This window comes from Anastrepha ludens, chromosome 3 (assembly GCF_028408465.1).
Source record: "Anastrepha ludens isolate Willacy chromosome 3, idAnaLude1.1, whole genome shotgun sequence".
In the NCBI taxonomy this organism is placed as follows: domain Eukaryota; kingdom Metazoa; phylum Arthropoda; class Insecta; order Diptera; family Tephritidae; genus Anastrepha; species Anastrepha ludens.
Genome location: NC_071499.1, coordinates 38,988,434 through 39,013,100, shown reverse-complemented (window position 1 = coordinate 39,013,100; position 24,667 = coordinate 38,988,434). Strand labels below are relative to the sequence as shown.

At 35.1% G+C, this 24,667-nt stretch overlaps 1 long non-coding RNA gene across 1 annotated transcript in view; it reads left to right on the top strand.

Annotated features, from left to right (window-relative positions):
- Window positions 1-1,178: 1,178 nt before the first annotated feature.
- The window catches only part of LOC128857775 (uncharacterized), a 45,492-nt gene continuing 22,003 nt past the window's right edge, over window positions 1,179-24,667 (top strand). The window contains exon 1 of the long non-coding RNA XR_008453946.1: window positions 1,179-2,938. This is a non-coding gene — a long non-coding RNA (uncharacterized LOC128857775). The remainder of the gene's footprint in view (window positions 2,939-24,667) is intronic.

Here is a 24,667-nt window from a genome sequence, read left to right as displayed (position 1 = left end):
TTAGCAATAAAAACCAAAATTATTATAATTATTATATAATATATAAAAGATAATTGTAAATTGCACTATTTTTTGTTTAAGAATTTCGTTTTAATATTCCTATTTAAAAACGAAGGCAATTAACGAATTTGAAACATTGTAAGATTTGGCACAAAAACGTATTTTTATTTAGTTTTATGTTGCCCTTGAGCCTCTAGACTACATATTTATTCGGTTACATTTAGCAGACAAAAGACAACTGCATTACTCTGCTTTAAGGCAATTTCGTATATTCGAGTAGATTTAATAAAAATTTTAAAGAAAATAATGGATTATGCAAATTTTTAAGAACATGTGCAAGGCACAGTCATTGAAATAAGTAATATAAAAAGTTCAGTTTGTGCCGTTTTACTTTGTGAAAAAAGCAAAAAGTATAAACGAAAAATTAAAAAAGAAAAAACAGCGAATAAAATGTATTGCATCACTGAACAACCTCCTTTATTTTCATTCATCAGAAAAAGAAAATGTTCACTCATACATTCATAAAATTGTAAAAATGCGCATCCCTAATGTAGAGTTAGTTTGTTAGTTAATATTGTATAATTGTATCACTTTTTATGATTCCAATTTTAATTTTCCCATTATTTTCGTTTTAATTAGATAAAGTAAAAGAAAAACCCACAACTATGTGACGCATTTCCGTTTAAACAAAATTTATGTTTATGAAATTTTACTTTTTATTTCGAATTTCGTGTTGTATTTCGTTTAACTTTAATGGCTACCCAAGATATTCTCTCTTTTATTTATATATACACATAAAAGCATATATTACAAAATGTTTAGGTAAATATAATGATAAAAATTAAAATAAATTCCTATTTTAAGTTTAAAAACTTTTTAAAGCAGCAAATTGTTATGCAACGTTAATACAAGTCTTGCTTTATTTATAGTTTTAAAATTATAAATATATATAAATAATTAAAAATACATACCTGAGTAAATAAATTGGCATTAAAATGCATATTTATATAAAACAGTAAAAACACGTTTTTTTATTATTTCATTAAAGAGTTGTGTGCTCATATTTCATTTGGTTGGATTCATTTGTATTGATTTCTAATTTCAGCGGTTTTATATAAATTTTGGTTGTGACTTAGTTCAGCTTTAGATTAATTTTTGATGGCAGTTCGTGTTAGATGAAGAAAAATTAAATAGAAAGAAAATAAAATGAAATAAAGTATAATAAAATAATATAGAGTAGATTAAAATAAAATCAAATAAGGCATTGAATAAAAAACAAAGTATTTATTTGAGTTATTTGAGTATTTATGTGAGTTATATATGCAAATATTTTTTATTTAATTTTTCTGTTTTTATATCGAGCTTTAGGCAATTACCATTTTTCGGCAACCAATTGCCACATTTAACCTCAGTTGAACTCGTTGGCGTTCAATTAAAATTACATCGCCTTCAACATACTACAATAAACGCAAAAAGAAACGTAGAGAACTAAAAAATATTAGTGCCATTTGATAGAAAACTGAACTTCAATAAAATCGAAAACGTCAAAATAATTTATACTGACAATGCCATGAAGTGTTGCATTCAGTTCTGCAGCATTGAAATGCAGCTAATAAACAATAATGCATACTAAAGCAAATTAAAGCATTCTAATTGGAAGACGAAAATTGAAAGATAGGAGAATGTCAAAACGGCATGTACATACAAGTACAAACACACATGTATGTACATATGTGTGTACATTAGAGCGCCCACCAAATATATGGGATGTGCAAAAGTATTGTTCTTTTCGCTTCCCTGCCATTGGCGGATAGGTCGCGTTTTTAAATAAGATTTGCATTAGAAAATATTTCTTCCTAAACGATCCTCCTAGTGAAAAATAGACATTTTAAGCTGAAGAAATGTTCTGCAAACGAGCCTTCTGTAGAGCCGAAAGTGAAGCGCTGACACTGGGTTTTCATTTATGTATCTTAATTCAAGCAAAATAATTACGATCTTAAAATATTCTTTTTTAGGTTATAATTACATTAAAGTGAACACGAATTTGTTGTTACGAACTATAATATTAAGATTTATTGTACGTAGTAGCATAATTTTGGTAAATTTGAATTTTTTTTAATTATCGTATAAATTTGTTAAAACGTGATCTATTCAAAAATTAGCGAGGAGCGAAAAAAAATAATAATTTTGCACCTTTGCGTGCTCTAATACACATATCTACATACTCGTATATGTAAAATCAAGTAAATCGCATTATTTTCTTGTGGAATATCTATGCAAGTATTTGTATAATTTTCTTGCTAAAATATGTAAATAAGTAAATATGCATATATGTACATACATACACATATACTACATGATATTCTTGAACATTTTTATAGATTTATTACCTACATATATGTATGTATGTATATAGAAAATAGCAGCACATTTGCTCAGGCAACAACAAATGAGCAACTGACAATATGTTAACAACAGATGTTACCCAGCAGGCCATTATATTTGGGTCTCATTTGCTTTGGGTACGCAAAAGCAAATCATTTCAAAAGACTCGAATAAATACGGTCAAAAGGCTAATGTTACAAAGCCACTTCCGAGCCTAAGTAATTTTAGCGATATGTGCATATGTTGTAAATACCGGAAATAAAAGCAATAAACTAAAACTGAGACCTAAATGGGATCATAAAATCAAACAAAAGTGAAGAGCGATTAAATATAACAAAAATGAGAGATAACAGAGAATCAACAAAGCTCGTTATTATTAAATATTTAAATAATTTAACGTAATACAAAATTTATAATGCATAATTATTGAAATTTAGTGTTTGTTATACTGAAAATAAAAACGATAACTCAAAATTCTGAAGTAGAAAAGGTGTAAAGAAAGTTTGCGAAAATCAAAGTCTGCGCAGAACGATGCTGAAAGGAAAAAAATTTTGTAAGTTTATAAAAAATACATTCAGATGCATACTTACAAATATACATTTCTGTATATGGATGTATATTTTGGAACGACAGCTATAGATGAAAAACAGTATTAAGACAAGTGAATTAGTGATGTGCCGCTATTGGGTGCTTAAGAATGCATACCTGTAAATATTTATGTGTATGTATATGCATATGTAAATATTAAGGTGAACCATCTTTTTGGCGCATACTCAAAATAAACAGCTGTAACATTTGTTGCGAAGTCTCGCTTATTAAATTACGCAGTTTACTTATTCAAGTTATTTGTCGTTATGTTTTGTTCTTGTAAATTTGCCGTTTATCATTTCTCCACCTTAAGTTATTCGTCGTTAATTATTGTAAATTTGCTGTTTCTTATTGATCCAGTTTATGTACATATATAACCATCGTTTTGTAAACCGGGATGCGTTTCCCCCACTTTTCTGGCTGCTTATATTAATGTACGGTAAATGCAATTGGTGAAACCGTTCACCCAAAATTGTAAAGGATGGTTAAGTTTCAAGGGCCGGTGTTGATTTTGAATAAAATACAACTTTTTAAGAAATTATTGTCATTTATCTTTATTATGATAATATTGGTATGGCTCAATTACGTATGGAATAAAATATCGGCCAAATGTTTCGTTAGCTGTGTGACAAGTGGCACCGTCCTGTTGCAACCACATACCGTCCACATTCATATCTTCCAATTCGGGCCATGAAAAGTTCGTTATCATCTCACGATAGCGAACACTATTCACAGTAACTGCCTGACCGTCCTCATTTTGGAAAAAATACGGCCCAATGATGCCGCCGGCCCATAAACCGCACCAAACAGTCACTCTTTGTGGGTGCATTGGTTTTTCGGCAATTACTCTTGGATTATCATTCGCCCAAATGCGGCAATTCTGCTTATCGACGAATCCACTGAGGTGAAATTGTACGCACATTTGGACGATTAAATTGGCAGAAAAAATCACGAAGTGCTCGATATGCATTTTGATTTGAACGCCCGTTTTCATAATAAACCTGAATAACTTTAATGCGTTGCTGGATTGTGTATCTTTCCATGGTTCAAATTGAGTTGATCTGGAATTGAAAACTGTCAAATGAAATGCAGAAAAAAACTTGAGGTTTAGGCGTGGTTCATATTCAACATCTGCCCTTAAAATTTAAACAGGACGAGAGCATATGTATGTATGTACTTTAAGCAGTCGCCGGTCAGCTAGGAATGTGGAAGAATGCATCGCGTTGAGTATTTATTAATTATTTATAGTATGTACGTGTTAATTTAAATTTTATAAATAAACAGAACCAAGCGGAATTGTCTATAGATTGGATCTTGTTAAATTTGCGCCACTGAATCGGCGATACCATTGTATTGTAATTTCGATGAAATTTTTTTTCAAACTAACGCGATATAAAACAACAAATTCATATGGAAATATAAGCGAAATCAAAATTTTAATATTAATTAAAGGGTGATCAATTTAAAGGTACCGGATTTTAAATTGAAATGAAACTACGAAACCTCAAATTGTTTGGGCAATCTTTATTATTTTTGTGTAGAACCATTCATGACATTTATTTTTGAAAGATAATCCCTTTTAAATGTGCGGCGTAATTCGGCCATCCGTAAACACCAATTTTGAATGACTCGCGACTCGCTGGAGGATTTCGGTCGGTGTATCGTGAATAATTTTAGTAATGCTGGCTGACAATGCCACAATCGAAGCTGGTTCATCCACAAAGCATTTAGACTTTACATATCCCCACAAATATTAGTCCAAAAGTGTGATATCACATGATCTTGGTGGTTAATCCAGTGGTGCGAGAAGAGACGACGCAGTAAATCCATTGTTGCACGAGCTATATGACAAATAATGCCCTCTTGTTGTGGAGATCAGGGACTTAAATTTTCCGCATCAAAAAGTCGCTTACCAGTGCGCTAGAGCGTTCACCATTCACTGTTACATTGGCATCAGCCTCGACTTTGAAAAAATATGGGCCAATGATTCCTTCCGCCCAAAGGCCGCACCAAAAGGTTGTTTTCAATGGATGTTAAGGTTGTTCTTTAATACCTAGTTGTTCTTCAACCCAAATATGGCAATTTTGCTTATTCACGTAGCCATTAAGCCAAAAATGGGTATCATCGCCGAACATCATACAACAATCACAGAGCGTCGATTTTCGTAATACAATTTCACGATTTGTAATCGTTGCTGAGGCGTAAGTCTCAAGTGAAGGATGAAATTTCAAATGAATACTGAAAAAATTATGTATTGGAAAAAGTACTTCCAATCTGATCACCCTTTATAAGATTTTTTATTGCGAAATGTGAATTAACATAGAAAGAATTTGTATAGTAGTAATATTGACCACTAATCTATAGTGGTAGTCCAAATTGTCCGCATAATGTTAACTGAAAACTTGATTATACTTTCGGTAGTAGTCTGGTCAAATAATCATTTTTTATAGATATTTTTTAGGAATTTTTTTTAAGGAAATAAAATGCGATCGTTTTGATGTTATGTTATTATTGACATCAAATCGAATACAAAAACTTCAGGACATCTGAAACGAAAAAGTTAAACTGATTATTTTTCTGTAGGCTTGTCATTCTGTCAGGTGCTACTTTCGTTTCTTTTCAGCCCTAACTTTCCATACTACAGTCTGATTTCCACTCCAAAATCATAAGTTTTTTTCAAAAGTCCGCCATTTTGTTAGTATTCGAATAAATTAAGGGCAGTTAATGGAATATTTAACTTTTGGAATTGAAAATACTTGAGCATACATACATGATGGGAAAGGTCGGGGCCTTAGCTATCGTGCAATGAAAGGTTCAAGGCAATCAGGGCGAAATTGAGGGAGTTATGGCACTTTTACTATATTACACGCCCTGCATTATTCAGCCGCGTCTTGGAAAGCAAAAGAATTGGTTTTGAAAAATTCTACTTTCAAGCTCCCTTAAAATGACAGAACCAATTCGCGTATCTTTAAACAAAAAGTTTTTGAAAATGCATACGGCGGTTTGTGTAACATAGTGCATTGAAAGTAAATAATATTCAATATTCAATATTCAATATTTTTGAAATGCTTTTTAATTTACGAGCAATAAATTGTAATAAAATGAAAAATTTAATAATCATTGTCTGCATCTTCAATTCCTTAAAGAGTTATTTTACAGCACTTCTTCTAATACTTTTCCAATCATGCCACGATATTTTGAGCGGTTATGTACAGTTGGAAGGCTGAAAAAAGCGAATTTTTCAGAATTTTTTCTGAGAAAACTTTTGAATTTATTGACCTAAAAATTTGTACATATATTATGTTATCTTTTAACTGTATTTGAAGACTTAGTATGAGTAAAAATATTTTTTGGAAAGGAGCTACAGCTGATCTCCGGGAGCTCCTCTCAAAAAAGACATTTTGCGGTGACCACTATATCACTGAACTGGATCCTCTTAAATTAAAAAACCAAACAGATTTCGTTAAAGTTATGTTAAATCTAGTAATTAATCGAAGGAATAGGCAAAATAAATTTTTTTGACAAAATGGTGGTTTCTAAAAAACACAAAAATCGATTTCTGACTAAAATTTCGGACTTAAATTGCATATAAAGAAAAAATACAATATTTATCGGTGAGAAAAAGTTTCGATTAATTATATATATATATATATATAATTGGCGCGTACACCCTTTTTGGATGTTTGGCCGAGCTCCTCCTCGTATTTGTGGTGTGCGTCTTGATGTTGTTCCACAAATGGAGGGACCTACAGTTTTAAGCCGACTCCGAACGGCAGATATTTTTATGAGAAACTTTTCATGGCAGAAATATACTCGGAGGTTTGCCATTGCCTGCCGAGGGGCGACCGATATTAAGAAAAATGTTTTTCTTAATTTTGGTGTTTTCACCGAGATTCGAACCGACGTTCTCTCTGTGGATTCCGAATGGTAGTCGCGCACCAACCCATTCGGCTACGGTGGCCTCCTTTCCAATTAATTACTAAAAACTATATTTAAGAAGCTCGTGTTAAAATTTGAGACTAATCGGTTTAGCCATTTCCGAGTACTGTTGGTCACCGACTTTGAAATAACCATTTTAAGAAAAACGCGCTGCCGCTTCGGCCTTGTACTTTCAAGCACTCTGAAACTCTTTTCAAATTTGCGTTTAACTTCGAAAATCGTTTCACCGGAACGATATACAATTATCTACATATATGTACATTACAAAAAAAAAAATAATAAATAAAAACAAATCGATTTTTTGAAAGTTCTAACTGTGCATAACCCCTTAAACTAAACTGATTATAATTAAATAAGTATCACCTTTAAAAAAGATGGGTCACCCTAATGTATGCACGTACTGCGTAAAAGTATATACGAGTACATACTTATGCGCCAAGAAACCGCATTGAGAAACTGCAAAGTAATCAAAGGTAATAGACGGACTCCTATGACAATTATATCTACAATACTTGCAAATGAGTTTGTATCGAAATATTTAAAAATGTATGTGATTAAAAATGATTGCTTGGTTTCGATTAAGTATTGCGCAAATAAAGATATGTATATGTAAGTATGTGTTGTATGCATGTATGTATGTATTTAGTTGTGGTAAGTTTAACCGAAATGCTGGTGTATGTAAATCGAGATTATGAGAGGAATGCCCATATGGGAGTCGCTAGGTAGTGAAATGGATGTTGCATAGTTAGAGCAGTTGTAAAATATGATATGTACAAATGTACATATGTATGTATGTACGATAGTATGAGGGAAAAATTGTTAGGCACAAAATTTTATGATAAATAATGAAATATGGTAAGAAAGATAATTGGCAAAATATTCAAATAGAAAAAAAGTAAAAAAATAACAAAATGGCGTTTTAATATTGGCAGGGGAGGGACTAACGGAAATCGTATGGGGATGCTGCAGTGCTAACATCACTCTGTATAGAAGCGAGGCGCACTATTAGTCCGGGAGCCAGAGGTCATTTTGACCTTATCATTTCATGCCGACTGATTTTAATACTGAAGGCAGACGCCATCCAATAGATGTCGAAACCAACCGTCAGCTGGTCCAGTAGCGGTGGGTACGTGCGTGGGATGCTGCGAAACGTGTCAAAAAAAAAAAATTTAACAACTCATTTAATACCGGCAGAAATTTTTTTTGTGTATTGTTGACATTTAGAAGAATAAAAAAATAGTCAACTGTAGTAGTAGTTTTACTTTTTAATTTATTTTACAAGTTCGTCAGCTTAACGTATTTTCCCCCCTCTATTGACTACTGACTATTTTTTTTTATTCTTCTAAATGTCAACAATTTGCAAAACAATTTCAGCCGGTATTAAATGAGTTGGTAGAAATTTTTTTTCGACACGTTTCGTACCCTCCCACAATCACACCGATATTCGATATTCATGAAAGCTAAATCATAAGTATAGTCAAGAATTTAACGGTAGAAAAATACAGTCCAAAATCGACCTCTGGCTCCCGGACTATGTAATCGAATTAGAAGGTCCAATGCTAAGCAGCTAGCGGCCGCTCGGCGCTTCGCTATTTAATAGACACAATTCATTTACGCACCGAATTCAAAGATTATAACATCAAACATCTTAAATGCATTGCCCTCGGTTTTATCGGCTATTTTGTTACGTACATAATCTCCATGCCCAAGTTGTAAAATAAACGATCAAAATGGAACAACCTTTTCCCCTCAGCCCTACCAGTTATGCGTTCAATGCACTTACATGCATGCATAGCTTGAATAAAGATATTTTCAAAATACGAAAAATAATTAAAATGCCATCAAATATTTTATATCGTGCATTCAGACGCGAGTAATGACTTTGAAAACCAAATATACAACAAATGCACAGCTTATCCATACACGTGACGCATTAACAAAATTTTTTTGTACAATTCAATTGTTTGACGGATATATTAAACAAATTGCAGACCATTGACTTGTCATTGCTTTTGAATAAATCTAGACAGATGATTGAGTTTTTGACGTAAATGTACAGTGACGCACGGTTAAATGCGCCCTAAAATAGGCACAATTGGGTGTATCTCTTTTTTTTACACGGTTCCTAAGAAAAGCGTGCAAAAAAACAATTGTGTAAAAATATATATACGATATATGGCAAATTTGGGGATATGTTTCACTATTTTAAAAAGTCGTGTAAGATGGAAAAAACTGTAAAAAATTGTCCCAAAAAACCGTACAAGAGAAGTAATAATGAAATCCATTGATACATAAAGATTTATGAAACAAAAACATTTCATTTTTACTGCAAAAAAATGTCAATCCATAAGTACAAAACATATAAAAATTCAAATAATGAAGAGAAATGAAATTAGGAAAAAATCAATTTTGCAACTACGGGATCCGGCACTCGAAGTGTAACCAATTAAGAAGCCCATAAATTTAGTTTGGAAAATTACTTTTATTCAATTCAAAGTAAAAATTGTGTGAAAATAATACAAAATTAAGAATCAGTTTATTTTTGCTCGATAAGTCCATCTTTTGCCTTGACTTTGGCCTTGAGATGGTCCAGAAACAAATCGCTAGCTGCCCGAATGTGACTCGCAGGCATTTTGGCCCACTCGCGGACGCGGCTTTTTTCAGCGTCCCGAGACTGGTAAAGCTTTTAGTTCGGCCCTTGTTCACCAGAATGACTCAAAGAGAATACACCATCGGATTTGCGTCTGCTGAATGTGAAACCCATTGTGTGGACGTTATGAAGTTCGGAACGCTGTTTTCTAGTCATTCTTGGTGCACTCGAGTTTTGTGAGACGATGCTGAGTCCTGTTGAAACGTCCATGGTCTGCCACCGAATTTTTTGTCTGCCACGCCTTCAAAGCAACTTCCAGAATATATATGTATATATAATTGGCGCGTACACCCTTTTTGGGAGTTTGTCCAAGCTCCTCCTCATACTTGTGGCGTGCGTCTGGATGTTCCACAAATGCAGGGACCTACAGTTTTAACCCGACTCCGAACGGCAGATATTTTCTATGAGGAGCTTTTTCATGGCCGAAACACCCTCGGAGGTTTGCCATTGCCTGCCGAGGGGTGACCACTATTAGAAAAACTTTTTCTTAATTTTGGCCTTTCACCGAGATTCGAACCTACGCTCTCTCTGAATTCCGAATGGTAGTCACGCAACGGCAACGGCGGCCGCAAGAACGGTTGGTAAAGATAATTTTGCATTTCCTGCTATGTAAAAGGTGGTTAAATTTCAAGGGCCGATGTTGAATGTGAACCACACCTAAACGTCAACGACACCGTTGGACTTTTTTCTTTGGGGTTATTTCAAAGAAAAGGTGTACGTCGATAAGCCAGTAACAATTGAAGAGCTAAGGGATGAGATAATTCGGCACATTAACGGCATAGAATCTCAATTATGCCGCAGCGTCATCGAAAATTTGAACCATCGGATGGAGGTGTGCCGCCGAGGCCGTGGCGGCCATTTGACCGATATTTTGTACCATACGTAATTGAGCCATACCAATAATATCATAATAAAGAGAAATGACAATAATTTTCTAAAAAAATTGTATTTTAATTAAAATCCAGCCTTTGATACTTAACCACCCTTTATAATATTAAATCCATTATTTTCTCCATAAATTCACTTTACACACTAAAAAAATTTTTTTTTTGTTCCATTCAGTTTTTTGTTTGTTCCTTTCGGTTGAGTACAGGATGTTAACAATGGAAGTCAACAAAGATAAAATTCGGTACATTTTACAGTTTTTCTTTGATAACGACGAAAATGCAAACCAGGCTGCTGAAATTGTGAATGGTGTTGCCGATACTGTAACAGCTATTTACGTGCAATTGTTCCAGTAATTTTTGATTTAAATAAAATGTCGATAATGTCGACAAATCCAGAGAAATAATCGAAGTTTATCGGCATGTAAGTAGTCGTAGCATCGCCCAGGAGCTTAAGATCGACCATAAAACTGTTTTAAGCCATTTGCGCAAAAAATTTACGCCAAAATAATGGATTTCTTTTTCCCCAAACAAATATTTACATTCACACAATGCTTAATGGGGTAGTCAGAAGCCCGAAAAAATGATGATTTTCAATAATTTTTTTTTGCTAATCAGTTGCTTCATTTTACAAAAATAAAAACATAGCATTAATTAATCATGTTTTGACTTCACTTAAGCAAAATTTAAAACAAATAATTGAATAATTGTAAAAGTTATCGCTGTTTGTGTGGAGCCCGTTTCTTCAGAAGTCCCTTGAGGTGATCATCACAAGCGCTCGAAGATTCGTCTAAAATCAATCGGTCAAAAAATTAGTCGAAGCTTTTTCTCAAAATTAACAGAAATATTTTTCAAATTTTCGAGAAAAAAACCGTCAACTAATTGTTAAAAAAAAATCGAAATTTTTGAAAAAGAAATACTTCAATCTGACTACCCCAAACCCCTTAATGCTAACACCCATTCACAATTTGTTTATGTAGTTGCTTACGTCCGTCCATAATTGCTTTTACCTGTTGTTTATAATTTTTTTTACAAAATATAACAACGAATTTTGCATGCGTATTGCTGCAATAATCCTACGCAACCCAAGTAGTCACCTTTTTCTGGCTTCTGCCAATTGTTTACTACAGGCGGTCAATTGTGCCATTAAACAAATTGCTGTAATTTTTTGCCTTTCTTCCATGTTATTAAGATTACTTAACCAAATTTAATATGATTCAGATAACGTGAAGCTCCAAGTAAAAAAAAAAGTACAAACTTGACAGCTAGTTTAATTAATATTATAATAAGCCTGCCTGTGAAAACTGTTTGGTTAATTATAGAATAATACTAAGACAAATGCATGTTTGTGCAGGGCTATCTTATAAGCGGTGTTAAAAGAGAGAAAAATGCTATTTTTTAATATAAATGATCGGATGTTTATTTCATTATAAAGAGGTAGAGGAGAAGGTGTGCCATTAATAGTGGAAAATAACATCAGGCAAATGATCACCACGACCACGCTTATAGGACAATATCCTTTTCATGAAATTTTCCATAGCCGAATTGCAAAGTGGCTGCTCTATGTCCTCAATAGCCTCACGAATTCCATCTTTGAGGTTTTGAATCGACACTGGGCTGTTGGCGTAGACCTTCTCTTTCACGTAGCCCCAAAGAAAAAAGTCACAATTGTGATTACCTCTTCGAGAGATAACACGGCCCGGAAACTTTTCCCGTAAAATATCAATGGTTTCGTTGCTTGTGTGGCACGTGCCGCCGTCTTGTTGAAAATAAACGTTGTCCAGATCCATACCATCCAATTCCGGCCATAAAAAATCGTTAATCATCTCTCGATAGCGATAGATAACACCTGTTATTGGAAAACACTTTATGTATCTAATATTGTTTTTTCTATGCCCCTGCTGTTATGCTTTTCGACGTTAAAAATGTCGGCATCTGACGATTACTATCACTGAACGGGTTTCTCATTTAGTCAGCCCTTGCTAACTGTCGTTAATCCCAGCAGTGGAGGGATAATTTTAGTGGCTACACGACGCAGTAGGCGACAGTCGCTGTAAGTGCGATGACATTTTGAACCCTACCTCACCCACCAAAAAACAAAAACAAAAAAAGAAAAAGTGCCTTAATCCGGGGAGTACTGTATGAGTATATAATTCATTATAGCATTTGCTTATTTTATTTACTTTTATCATTTTAGCCTCAATCGGCGATTGAACTCTGGGTCATAACTCGTCAAGTTTGTATTATTTATGGGTTGTAAATGCCTCTGCAAGTGTATAATTATGGGCGGAAAAGGAAAAGCAATTATACGAGCAGTTGTAGGTGTCTCATTGTATATATGCATACATATGTACAATAAGTTGAGTAGCCCCTTATACAATCCACAAGTGTTAATGAGTTATACAAGACTGCACAAGTTGGCTGCTGGAATCTGACTAACTTTATTGAAAAATATAATAATATGACGCAGACATGTTACAAAATGTCTACTACAAGGAAACGTAAAGGTCTAGCTCCATCTGGTAACACTAAGGACCAATAAGTCTATGTGACGGCTTTCAGCCAGCCAGGTCAACCTAATCTAACTTATCGAAAATTATATTTTACTCTTAATCTTAGAAATATAAAAGTTCTTAAATGTATTGATTTAATTCTAAGAACTGCAACGGCAACCGCAATATCAGATGTAGTTGTTGCTGTTGTTGTTATTGTTACTTCAGGAACAAAAAAATATATTTGCGACCAGCTTTGGCTGCAACGGCAGTCACAGTTATTGTTGTTGTTATTCTTATTATATTTCAGCTGCAACGGCAGTCGCAGCTATAGATGTTGTTATTTCGGGAATTTAATACCTTAGCATATTTTTTTTAGTCTGGAAAACGCCAGCAGTTGTGCCTCAAAACGGCAAGCGTTGCTGACCATCAAATACTACTTCTAGTGGAAATGCCGTTGGCGTGGGAGTCATGTTTAACTTGTATTTTAAATTTATGTATTGTATTAAAAACAATTTTCTAAAATTGCTTATTGGTTTGAAAATTTATTTAAAATTGAATGATTTTCGGTCTGCAAAAGTTACAAAATCATAACATTGGGTATGGGAAATATATATATTTATAATTTATATTTATATTTATAATTTAATAACTTAGTACATTCTGCTAGTAGCAGTTTGCCAGCACGGTTTGCCATTTACGATCTGTCTAGGGCAGGGTAATTACACTTTTTGCTGTTTCCTCAACGCTGTCCAAGAAGTGCATCGAAAGCAACTCACTGAATACTGGGGTTTCCCAAGATTCTATGGACCGCATTTTCGTAAGTTCATTAGTACCAAAAAGTCATTAAAGTCCCTCGAAATTAAATGTGATATACATATGTATGTATGCACTCCGAAATTCATTAAGGGGCCAAAACAGCTGCAGCTTTCGCTTCAGTTGTCGGCTTTACTCCTTGTCTGTCATAAAGTTGCCCCATTTCCTGCACAAGTATATCTATTGTGAGCTTTCCAGCGATTACGCAAACCGCATCGACTGATACCGTCCTGTATGCGCACTCGACTCTTAGTGCATTTCGCCGGTGCACTTGAGCTACTGGTCTAACATTCGATTGCTTAGCTCCTGCCCATATAGGATAAAGGAGATAATATGCGACTTATTCATTGTGATAATTATCGAGTAAATGCCTGATTTGCTATCTGCAGCTTCGGCTGTACAAACGAAGGCATAGCTAGGGATAATGGCCGCTTTAAATCTAACATAGAGGTCATATATCCATATACCAGCCCAACTATAAAATGGTTAAGTTGGGTGAAGTGGCTGTCCTTCGACGCACCTAGGCCAGTTAGAGGACCCTTGCGACACCAACGTAACTTTCCAATCTTTACTCTACTTGGTACTCTCTAAACCATTGTGGGGCCTTTAAAAAGCTGACTATAGAGTCAAACCACGTCAAGTGGGCCCCGAATTTTCCATCAAATTCCCGATTTTAAAATCAAATGCATTTTTGGATGGAGAATTTGTCACATAATAATTGCTGTGAATAGTTTTTTATTTCGCTTTTTGTTTATGTAATTAACAATTGAATTTTTTTGCATGATATTCTTGTAAAATCAATACAGTGCACTCGCGATAACTCGAACTAATTAAAACAGGCGCTGTTCGATTTATCGAATTTGTTCGACTTATCAATTGAGTGTGCTATGTTAAAAAAACAGTCATCGATATCGATTTTTTTCAATTAAATTTATTTATTTATTTACATATGGATATGAACATGAATATGTTTAAAATAATTAATTCGTTTCAATATTTTTCATCAAATATTTGGCAGTCTTTGTGTCAGTAACACAAAAAAGTCAGTTTTTACAGAAAAGTTAGGCCGAAAAGAAAGTTGTAATGTGTGTTTGTCTTTTCTTGCCTGCAGCAATGTTGAATATGACTTTTTCACGCAGCAATTGAAGAGTGTTAACCTTTGAGGGGCTTACTTGTTCAGTTGTGGCCCACTGAATTACCTTATTGATAGAGCTAGCCTCCTCAGATGATATCCGCTCACATGTCTCAGTTGTGTTGTTAAACTCAGACTCAGAATCACTAGTTTCAATTATTACTCCTGTGTCGGTAAATTCGGCACCATCATTCCATTTGCTAACATCATAAAGCGAAAATTCGACCTGTAAATTATGTTTTTCATGTTATGTTCTTTCAAGATGAGTCCACTTATTGGGTAATTCTTTTTTCTTTGGGACAGAAACCATTTGTATAAAGCGGCTTTCATTTTAGGAAACTCAGAAGCTTTTAAAGTTCCCCTCTTCCCAGCCCCAAAAACGTGTTGTTTACTGCTTTTAAAATTGCCTTGTCTTTCTTTTTTATAAGACTTATGGTGGACTTGGCTACCCCATATTCCTTCGCTAGAGAAGTAACACTACATCCACGTTTAATTTTGTTAAGGACTTCAGCCCTCTCTTTTAATGTTAAACACTTCAACCTTTTACGATCCATTACTCACATGCACTGATACACTACAAATGACAAATTTAAAGCAATTTGGTCAATGCAAGATGTTGTTCCCAGAAAACTAACGGGATATTAACGTCGAAATATTCATATGGACAATACACTAGTATACATATAATTTATATACATATACTATTACATATGTATGTATGTACAAAATGTACATGTTTGAAAAGAATGTGTGTACAAATAAATTTGTTTTTTTGTTCGAGTTATAGAGCTTTAATATTGTTCGAGTTACAAACTAGTCAATAGGGAAAAAAATGTGTTCGAGTTAGCACGTCGTTCGACTTAGCGGCTATTCGAGTTACCGCGAGTGCACTGTATCTCAGAAACTACAATTGATAATTTTATGAAATTTATTTCGGTTACAGAAAAATGTGTACTCTATCGATTTAACGTTCATGGAATGTGTATTTGTTGAAACAATAATTTTTAATACAATAATAATTTTTTATAAACAATCACAATTTTTTTTGCGTTCTTCACGCTCTAAATAGACAATATTACAGTCAGATTAAGCGAACAATGCTCACCTTTAATAATCTGTAAAAAAAACTTTGTTCATCCAATCCGTTCTGAAGATATCGAATTTTTTGTCAAACTGTGTAAAGTTCTGATGCGCAGTACAGTCTGGTGCAACGCGCCGCGCTTCGCAGTTGGCCTTGCATTGTCCCATGGGATCATACGCTAAAACGTATAGCACTTGAAAAAGACATCAAAACGGATTAAAGATTCAAAAATGAGGTGTTTCATTACTAGAATTTTTATTACATACATCCATATCTACATGAAAACATACAAAATTTAATTAGTAATAATACTCTCGAAGCAAGATGTGTACTCGGAGAAGATTTTACTTTGAATCTTTTTGTTACTTGCAGGTTCAAAGTGATGAAATTGCCGCGTTTTTTTTGATAGCTATTGCCTTATTGAAGCGTTTGGACATTTTTTTCCCTGTGCATCTTGATCTTTTTGCGAACAAAAAACGGCAATTGAGCCGAGCACTGTGCGAGAAGCGGCCGCAATACGCGGAGGGGCATGAAAAAGTGATTCTACAGCCCGGCCTCACGTTGTCAAACCCGTTAAAACCCTCCTGGAAACACTGAAATGGAAAGTCCTACCCCACCCGCCATATTCTCCAGATATTGCGCCGTCCGATTATCACCTGTTCCGATCAATGGCACCTGGTCTAGCTGACTAGCAGTTCCATTCATATGAAGACATCAAAAAATGGCTTGATCCGTGGGTTTCCCGCCACGGTGTACGAGATCTAACAAAAATATGGGAAAAAGTAGTAGCCAGCGATGGGCAATATTTTCAATGATTCACTTGTAACCAAATTTTTCAGAATAAAGTTGTATTTTCACCAAAAATAAAAAATAGTTTAAAAAAACTAAAAAACACGCTTTTATTGCTAATCGAACTAAAAAGTATAAAATAAATTTTAATGATAAAGAGACCTATAATGAAGTAGTAGCAAATCGAACGATCAGTCATAGTCAACTACCTCACAACAGAATTATAACAAAAATTAAGATACAAATGGAGTAATTCAAATTAGAGTTAAAAGCGTGGGATGCATTTTGCTTCACTTTCATAACCTTCTGTACATAGGTAGTTGCCAATAGAATGATTGTAATATTTACTATATCAAGCATCCCACATTATTTTCTACTTTTTAGTTCGATTAGCAAAAAAGCGTGTTGTTTTGTTTTTTTTTAAACTATTTTTTATTATGAATGAAAATTATTGTTATCATTGCAGTCAGTGAATTAATGATTCGATATATTCGTGTTATATTTAATTCCTTTCTTATCGACTGTGAGTCTAAAGCTATGCCGTTATCGGCCGTGATAAAGAAGTAATCGGGATGAAGAACTTATTTCGTGGAGGGAGCCTGAGAAACGGCTACCCCACTCCATTGGCCAGTTTTTTTCGATTTCGCGGTGTGGTGCACTATGAATTCCTTCCACCTGGCCAAACTGTTAATAAGGAATATTATTTGAGCGCTATGCGTCGTTTACGTGAAGCAATTCATCTAAAAAGGCCAGCATTTTGGGCCAACAACTCTCACGATAATGCACCGTCTCACACTGCACTCGTTCTTCGTGACCATTTCGCCAAAAATTCCACGCATATCGTTCCGCAACCACCGTATTCGCCTGATTTGGCTCCGTGTGACTTCTGGCTATTCCCAAAACTCAAGAGACCACTCCGGGGAACGCGTTTCGAGTCGATTGAGGAGATAAAAGCTGAATCGAAGAAGGTGCTGATGGCTATACCGGAAATGGACTATTTGGCATGTTTCGGGGATTGGAAAAATCGTTGGCATAAGTGTATTTCATCGAGAGGGGATTGTTTTGAAGGGGATGAAATTGATTTACAAGAATAAATAAAGATTTTTCATTTTAGAACCAAATTCACCTTACTTTCTGCCCACAGGTAAAAAAAGAAAATATTAATCCTGGCAATCCTAATAAGGATAATGGAAAACTTTTATCAAATTATTGCATTGTCATCGGTCCTTGATCGGTGTGCAAAATTCCAAGTCGATCAGATTTTTAGAAGGCAGTGAAAATTAAGCTCAAAGATTCCGTTACATACATACATACAACCCGACCTAATAAAAGTGTGTTAAAAAGCGAGAACTTAGTTGCGCACCTAATATATTTTTTCAATTTTTACTTTAGAGATGCGCCATTTCATTATAAACAAAAATATTAAAAAAAAAAACTTATGTGTGTACATATGTATGTACTTCGCTAGCTATCGTTATGTATAATAATAAATAAACAAAAGTGTTCATAATTTAAAATTTACAGCAGTTTTTTGTCCCGCCGTCAACCTTGAAATAACTCAGACGTCATCCCAAAAACCCCACACAGCCGCCGATTTGAAATTAATCGTTCTAAAAAACGATTGCATATACTTCTACATACATACAATATGCATAATCAATCTATTTTTCCTAATCTCGATTTCTTTAGTAATTTCCTGAAAAGAAATTCAAGAAATTGAAAATTGTTTTTCCGCCTCTAAAGTGAAGGCTTAGGAACTACGGAAGAGTATATGAATATGTATATAAGTATACTTGTATAAAGTGGCCTGACATCTTAAAGATTTACACCGCTTTTTTATTTAAAAATGAAGGAACTACAAGCAAAACTATGCCGAATATAAAATTACCGAATTGTTAATAATAAAAGACGCAGTCTCCTTCCTTGAGAGAATTTTTATTTTTGTCGCTTGTTGATCAATATTTGGCGCGTGTATGGAGTCAATTGAATTAGCGGTTGTAACTTGTTTTCGGCGGTACCAAATTTGTCACTTTCAGTTTGCGGGAACATTCATTGAATACCGAAAACAAGATTGCAATCGAGTTAATACATCTCATTTGCGTCATATTTTGGTTGGTTTCAATTAAATTACAAAGCAAGCATTCGAGTACAGTGAAATTTGGCTAAATGCTACTTTCTTTGGTAAGAATTTTTTTTAAATTCTCACTAAATACGGAACTCTACTTTTTTCATAATATCTATGTAAGGAGCTTTAGACATGCTGACGATCTTACGGTCATAGTCTCAGGCAAATTTGGTGGCACCGTTTTTAGTTTTCATGAACCAAGCGCTGATCCTCATTTCAGACTGGCGTCGTACTGAAGTATTATCTATTAATCCCAGCAAGACAAACAATGTTTTATGAAAGGACAGAGGTAGGACAGTTGGACCGTGGTAGGAAGTCCATGTGCTATTTTAGGTAAACGTCTAAATTGGAATTTTCACCTCGAAACAGTGATAGAAAAAGCCACTAGAGCCATTTGGGTCTGTCGAAACCCTTATGGCAGAGCATGGGGTCTAGACTCCAAAATGATTCATTGGATGTATACCATGATGATTAGACTGATTATCACCTATGGTTGCTTGATAGCTAAAGATGCTGATGTAATGGAGAAGATTAAGTTAAGGTTGGAGCATTGCTGCAGGTTGTCGAAAAAAGGAGCGCCCAGTGACCTTAATCGTCTAGCGCAGAACTCGAACATTTACAGGGAAAGTGCTCAGTTTACCTCTTTCTGGCAAGCTCATCAGCAATTTCTTTTCCCTCTATGTGGAAAAAGTGTTAATATCTCCCTCGCTCGGACATTTCCTAATCAAACTCCAGTTTTTGAATAAGAAATCTGTACGAAGTTCCGTACAGTGCTACCATGTTCCTTGACAGATTGCCTCCAGCTGCCAACCTCCTTTAACCTAAAGGCTTTTTGGAGCAGTGATGGAAATAACGTAAAAGTCAATGACATTTTAGGATAGCACTGGGGCAAAGCAAAAGCAGGGCAGTTAAGGAGAAGGTGCTTCGATGGTTCCACCTCACCTTCCATCAACTGACGCTAAAAGGACTCGAAATAATGCCGAGTTTCACAGCATGCGCACCTCCCGGCCGCGAAATTCGAAAACTGAGATTTTGTTAACCTCAGGAGAGCGCCTCCGATTCTCTCGTGGCCAGATATATTGCGCAACCTTACAAATTTGTGTACTTGCCCAGTGTTCGCTGAGTTGGCGCGAGGCTCACCTTTCCAGAAGCAGACCGCAGGTAGCCAACGGGGTTCCAATCCTCTCGTTTCACGGGGTAACTACCTTGCAGTTTCCTGCAATGCCACTATGACCAGGTACCCAGTGAGCCTTACATACATATATCGAAGAATTCGGATGCGATTGAAAGTGAAGTCAGGCATTCCCCAAGCAGTTTCGAGTGCATCATCATCGAGCCCAGGGTTGTGAAAGCCTTGGCTGTTTGGGGTAGATATTAACCTTCGTGACAGTTATTACACAAGTGGGCAGGCTTCTTTTATTGCCGATACCTCGGCTTGGAATACACTGCAGTGGTCGGGTAACCTGAAATTGAGTGTGATGGGGAGCTCTTTGCAGAATACTCCTCCGCCAACCCATGCATCTAAATTCGAGCCATCCGTAAACAGGTTCACCAAGCCCTGTCTCCAAATATTGCATTCCGCCCACTTTTCCCTTGAAGGAATGTTGATCACTCGCCAAAGGGACTAGTTCTTTAGGGTACTTGAGTGTCCGTAATTGAGGTTAAGCTTGTAGCCTGAGCCTCTGTAAAATATCTGTAAGTCTTAGAAAAAAAAATGCATAATAAGCATCTGTAGTTCCCATAGATAATCTAATGATTTCAATTTCGTTGAAGGCTTCGTCGAAATCCACAGAACTGGAAAAGAGCTCTTAACTTTAGCCAGATGTAAATTATTTAAAATTCAAAAAAATAAGCGTATGAAGCACCCTATACCGAGTACGAGCAATACCCAGGAGCCAAGAAGTCGTCGATTTACATATAACGCCAGCGTTATTTTCGCAGAGTAGTTTAGAATATTCGATTGAATTATACCACTAGATATTTGCGAGCTAACTATAAATATCGGTGCATACGAATGAGGAGTCCATCAAAGATTGTATACAAACAAACATTTGTGTATATGTATGCATAGAATTTTTTATAGCAACGGCGCTATTAATTTCAATTGATATAAAATTGCTGAACAACAGAACATATGAATGTGTCAAGTGACAATTGAGGACTCTGTTTCTCAATTAAGGGTACCGATGTGGTGGATAATTTGCCAACTATCAAGCAAGAGAAGCTTTTTATATACTCATTTGTTACGTGTATGTGTATGTAAGTAATAAAATTTTTTATAGAAATTAAATGTATACTAGAGATGCGCAACGGAAAAAAGTCATGCTTGCCGGCAATAGGAAGGAAGTACGAGGTCCTCTTAAACATTTAAGAAAAATCAAGATGATTTTCTATACGCCCCACAAAGGTTTGGATCATATCGAATTTTAAGGTCCAGAGTTTCGCGAGTGCTTCCCAACGTTTGGTGTAATCGTAAAACGGTTAGTGTGAAATAAAACCCTTAAGAAATCGCCCAGAAAAGAAGAAAAATATGCAGGTTATTTCTTCTGGTATCACTTGCAAAATTATGGCGGTTGACTGAATATTTGCAAAGATGTTACGATGAGAATCCTCTGAGCGTAAATAAATCTAAGCTGCGATATGTTAAAATGACTTTAAAAGCTATTGCGTTGATGTGAATCGCTTTACGCTCGATTTAGTTTAGCTTAGGTTAGGGTAACACTATTTAGGTTAGGTTAGGTTAACACATTTGGGCTCTTGGCCAGTTGGAAAATCTTTAGCTTTCTACATCTAAAACTCTTGAAATTATCGAATAGGAGCTGGGTACTGACAGAAAAGATAAAAAATCATTGTCCCTCTCTTCGTCTCGGCAGTTTCTACAAAAGTCGTGTGCCTGCATGCCTAGTCGGTATACATACTTGCCTATCAGACAATGCCCTATAATGACAAATATTTTTAAGCCAATATTCTACTTATTTAGGCTTAATATGAGTGCTTTTTGTGCTAAGTGCCAGTGACAGTTGTTTGGCAATTTTATAGGTGTATTCATCACGTCATCTAACGCAATTTTAATCATATCCCATACTTAAGTGAGTTTTTCAGATATAAGTGGTTATGGAAGTTTGCGAGGCAATTTCTAGTTCATCAATGAATTTCTCTAACGGATAGTTTGGTGCTGTGCCACACAAGTTCGCACCATACGCAAAGGCACGGAATTCACACTACACCTATTTTTGGGTGAAACGATCGAGTGATTTTGCTAATAGATCTACAACGTTTCATGGCTACCATGAAAATTGTCTACCCATGTGAGAAATTTTGTAATAAAACAGTCCAAGAAGCTTCAGGAATCGGTTAGTATCCTATCAGCTAAGGGTTCTGATGGCATATTTCTCCTCCCCATATATCAAACTCACAGAAAAAGTATTATATATTAGTAAAATACTCGCATAAATATCCCGGTTTAAACTCGGAAAACGAAAAATTGTATTGTCATGACACCCGGTTCTATCATAGGTTACATAAAAGTGGACCCAAAAGGACATAAACTAGCCATAGGCATGACATTTTTAATAAGCCGTTATTTGGAAAATACACTAAGTGGCGCTACATGTGAGAGTGAGCATACATGAAAAGGCCTGATAACTTTGTACGTGTAATCAACCATAAGTTTGGGGTCACTTAAATTTGTTTGTGGAAATATTAAAAGGTTTTACAAAACGAGGTGTTATTTTGATATTCAAAGAAAAATGCTATTTTTTTAATATAAATGATCGGATATTTATTTCATTATAAAAAGGAAAGTATCCTTTTCATGAAATTTTCCATAACCGAATTGCAAACATAGGGCAGCCATCTCCTCGATAGCCTCACGAATTCCATGTTTGAGGTCTTGAATCGACCCTGGGCTGTTGGCGTAGACCTTCTCTTTCACGTGGTTCCAAAGAAAAAAGTCACAAGGTGTTAAATCACAAGATCTCGGTGGCCAATTGTGATCACCTCTTCGAGAGATAACACGGTCCGGAAACTTTTCTCGTAAAAGATCAATAGTTTCGTTGCTTGTGTGACACGTAGCGCCGTCTTGTTGAAAATAAACATTGTCCAGATCAATACCATCCAATTCCGGCCATAAAAAATCGTTAATCATCTCTCGATGATAGCGGGCTATTCAAAATAACTGTTATTGGAAAACCCTTAATTTGGGAAAAAAGAAATACATTATTTTCTCGGTAGATGGCTGTACTGATCGATATCTCATGAAGTATCGATGATACAGTTTAAAGTTTAGGCTCGTTGTCAAGGTGACATTTCACACTGAAAGAAATTATTTTGCTATTTTTTGTTTGTTCCATTTAGTTGTGAGTTACAGGGTGTTAACAATGGAACAGAGAGAAAATTCGGTACATTTTACAGTTTCGTCGATTCCGCTCAAGCATTTTTGATGTTAGAGATGCACCGGAAATGTTGAAAGATGTCGAAAAGATCGATAAAACCACAGAAATAATCGAGGTTGACCGACATGTTAGTAGTCGTTGCATCGCCTAGAAGCTATAGCAAACATTTCATGCAAAAATAATGGATTTCTTTTTCCCCAAACTAATATTACTGAATAGTGGAAGTGAAAGAGTGAGAGAAGTGCAAAATTAGTTGGCTCGGGATTGAATATTTCGCTTCACACCCATCTCTAATGCACACACACATATATATGTACACAGATTTACGAACATGTACATACGTGTATGTACAACCACATTTACCCTATAAGTCATGAGAGCATTCAATTTGGCCATGACTTCCAATCGTTTCTTCAAGAGTCGGCTAATTACTTCAATCGAACGCAGATAAAAGTTATTTAAAATAAATGTATTCAATATGTAATATACTTTCCATTTAGAACTACAAATGTATTAACATTTCATAAGAACCGCATAAACTTTTTCAACAAAAAAAAAACTTTATATACCATAAAAAATTATAAACTCAGATAAATAAAACTCATCGGTAACACGTTTTCATCATTGACACTGACTCAGATTCAAAGAGGGCTTAGCAATTACCTACGAAGCTTATGCACATACTTATGCACTTCCATGTATACATATAAAGATGCATATCACTTAGCCAAGCCCAGTCAAAGCTTTTTAATGGCAATCGTAATAAAATTCTCGAAAAGGGGAATTCCGTGTACAAAATTACGGATTACTCTTAAAGTGTACGATGAATAATTTTTTTATACAAACTGAAGAAGTAATAAGAAATAAAGTACCGCAGAAGACAATCCCCTTACAAGCAGTGCAACTGCATATTTATTTATGGGAAAGGCAGTGATAAATCAGCTAAGTAAACCACTTATAGTTGATATAATATTTTATTTATAAGCTGAAGTGAAATTTTAACTAATATGGCACACATAAATTCTTTGTTCGCATATACTTTCAAAAACTTTATCGATTTTTTCGATCACGCCTATAAAAATGTCACAAAAAAGGCCGTTAAAAAATTGACGAGCCTTCAAAATACTATCTAGTTTGTGTTTGTCCTATAAAAAGGTTCTATTAAAATGGCCACGGAGAGAGACAACCATCATATCAGAGGATTTACTTCGCAAGTACCAAACGGCCAGGCCCCACAAGATGATTACTTTTTTTCTTTGCTTTTCAGACTTCTGAGTCTGATCCATGTATTCAGTGGCCGACGAGAACGCGCCGATTTAACCTTCCACGATTATGCAGCCTTAGCCATGGATTTTTGTAGCAAATGTTTTTGTCGGTTTCTTAACCACGACA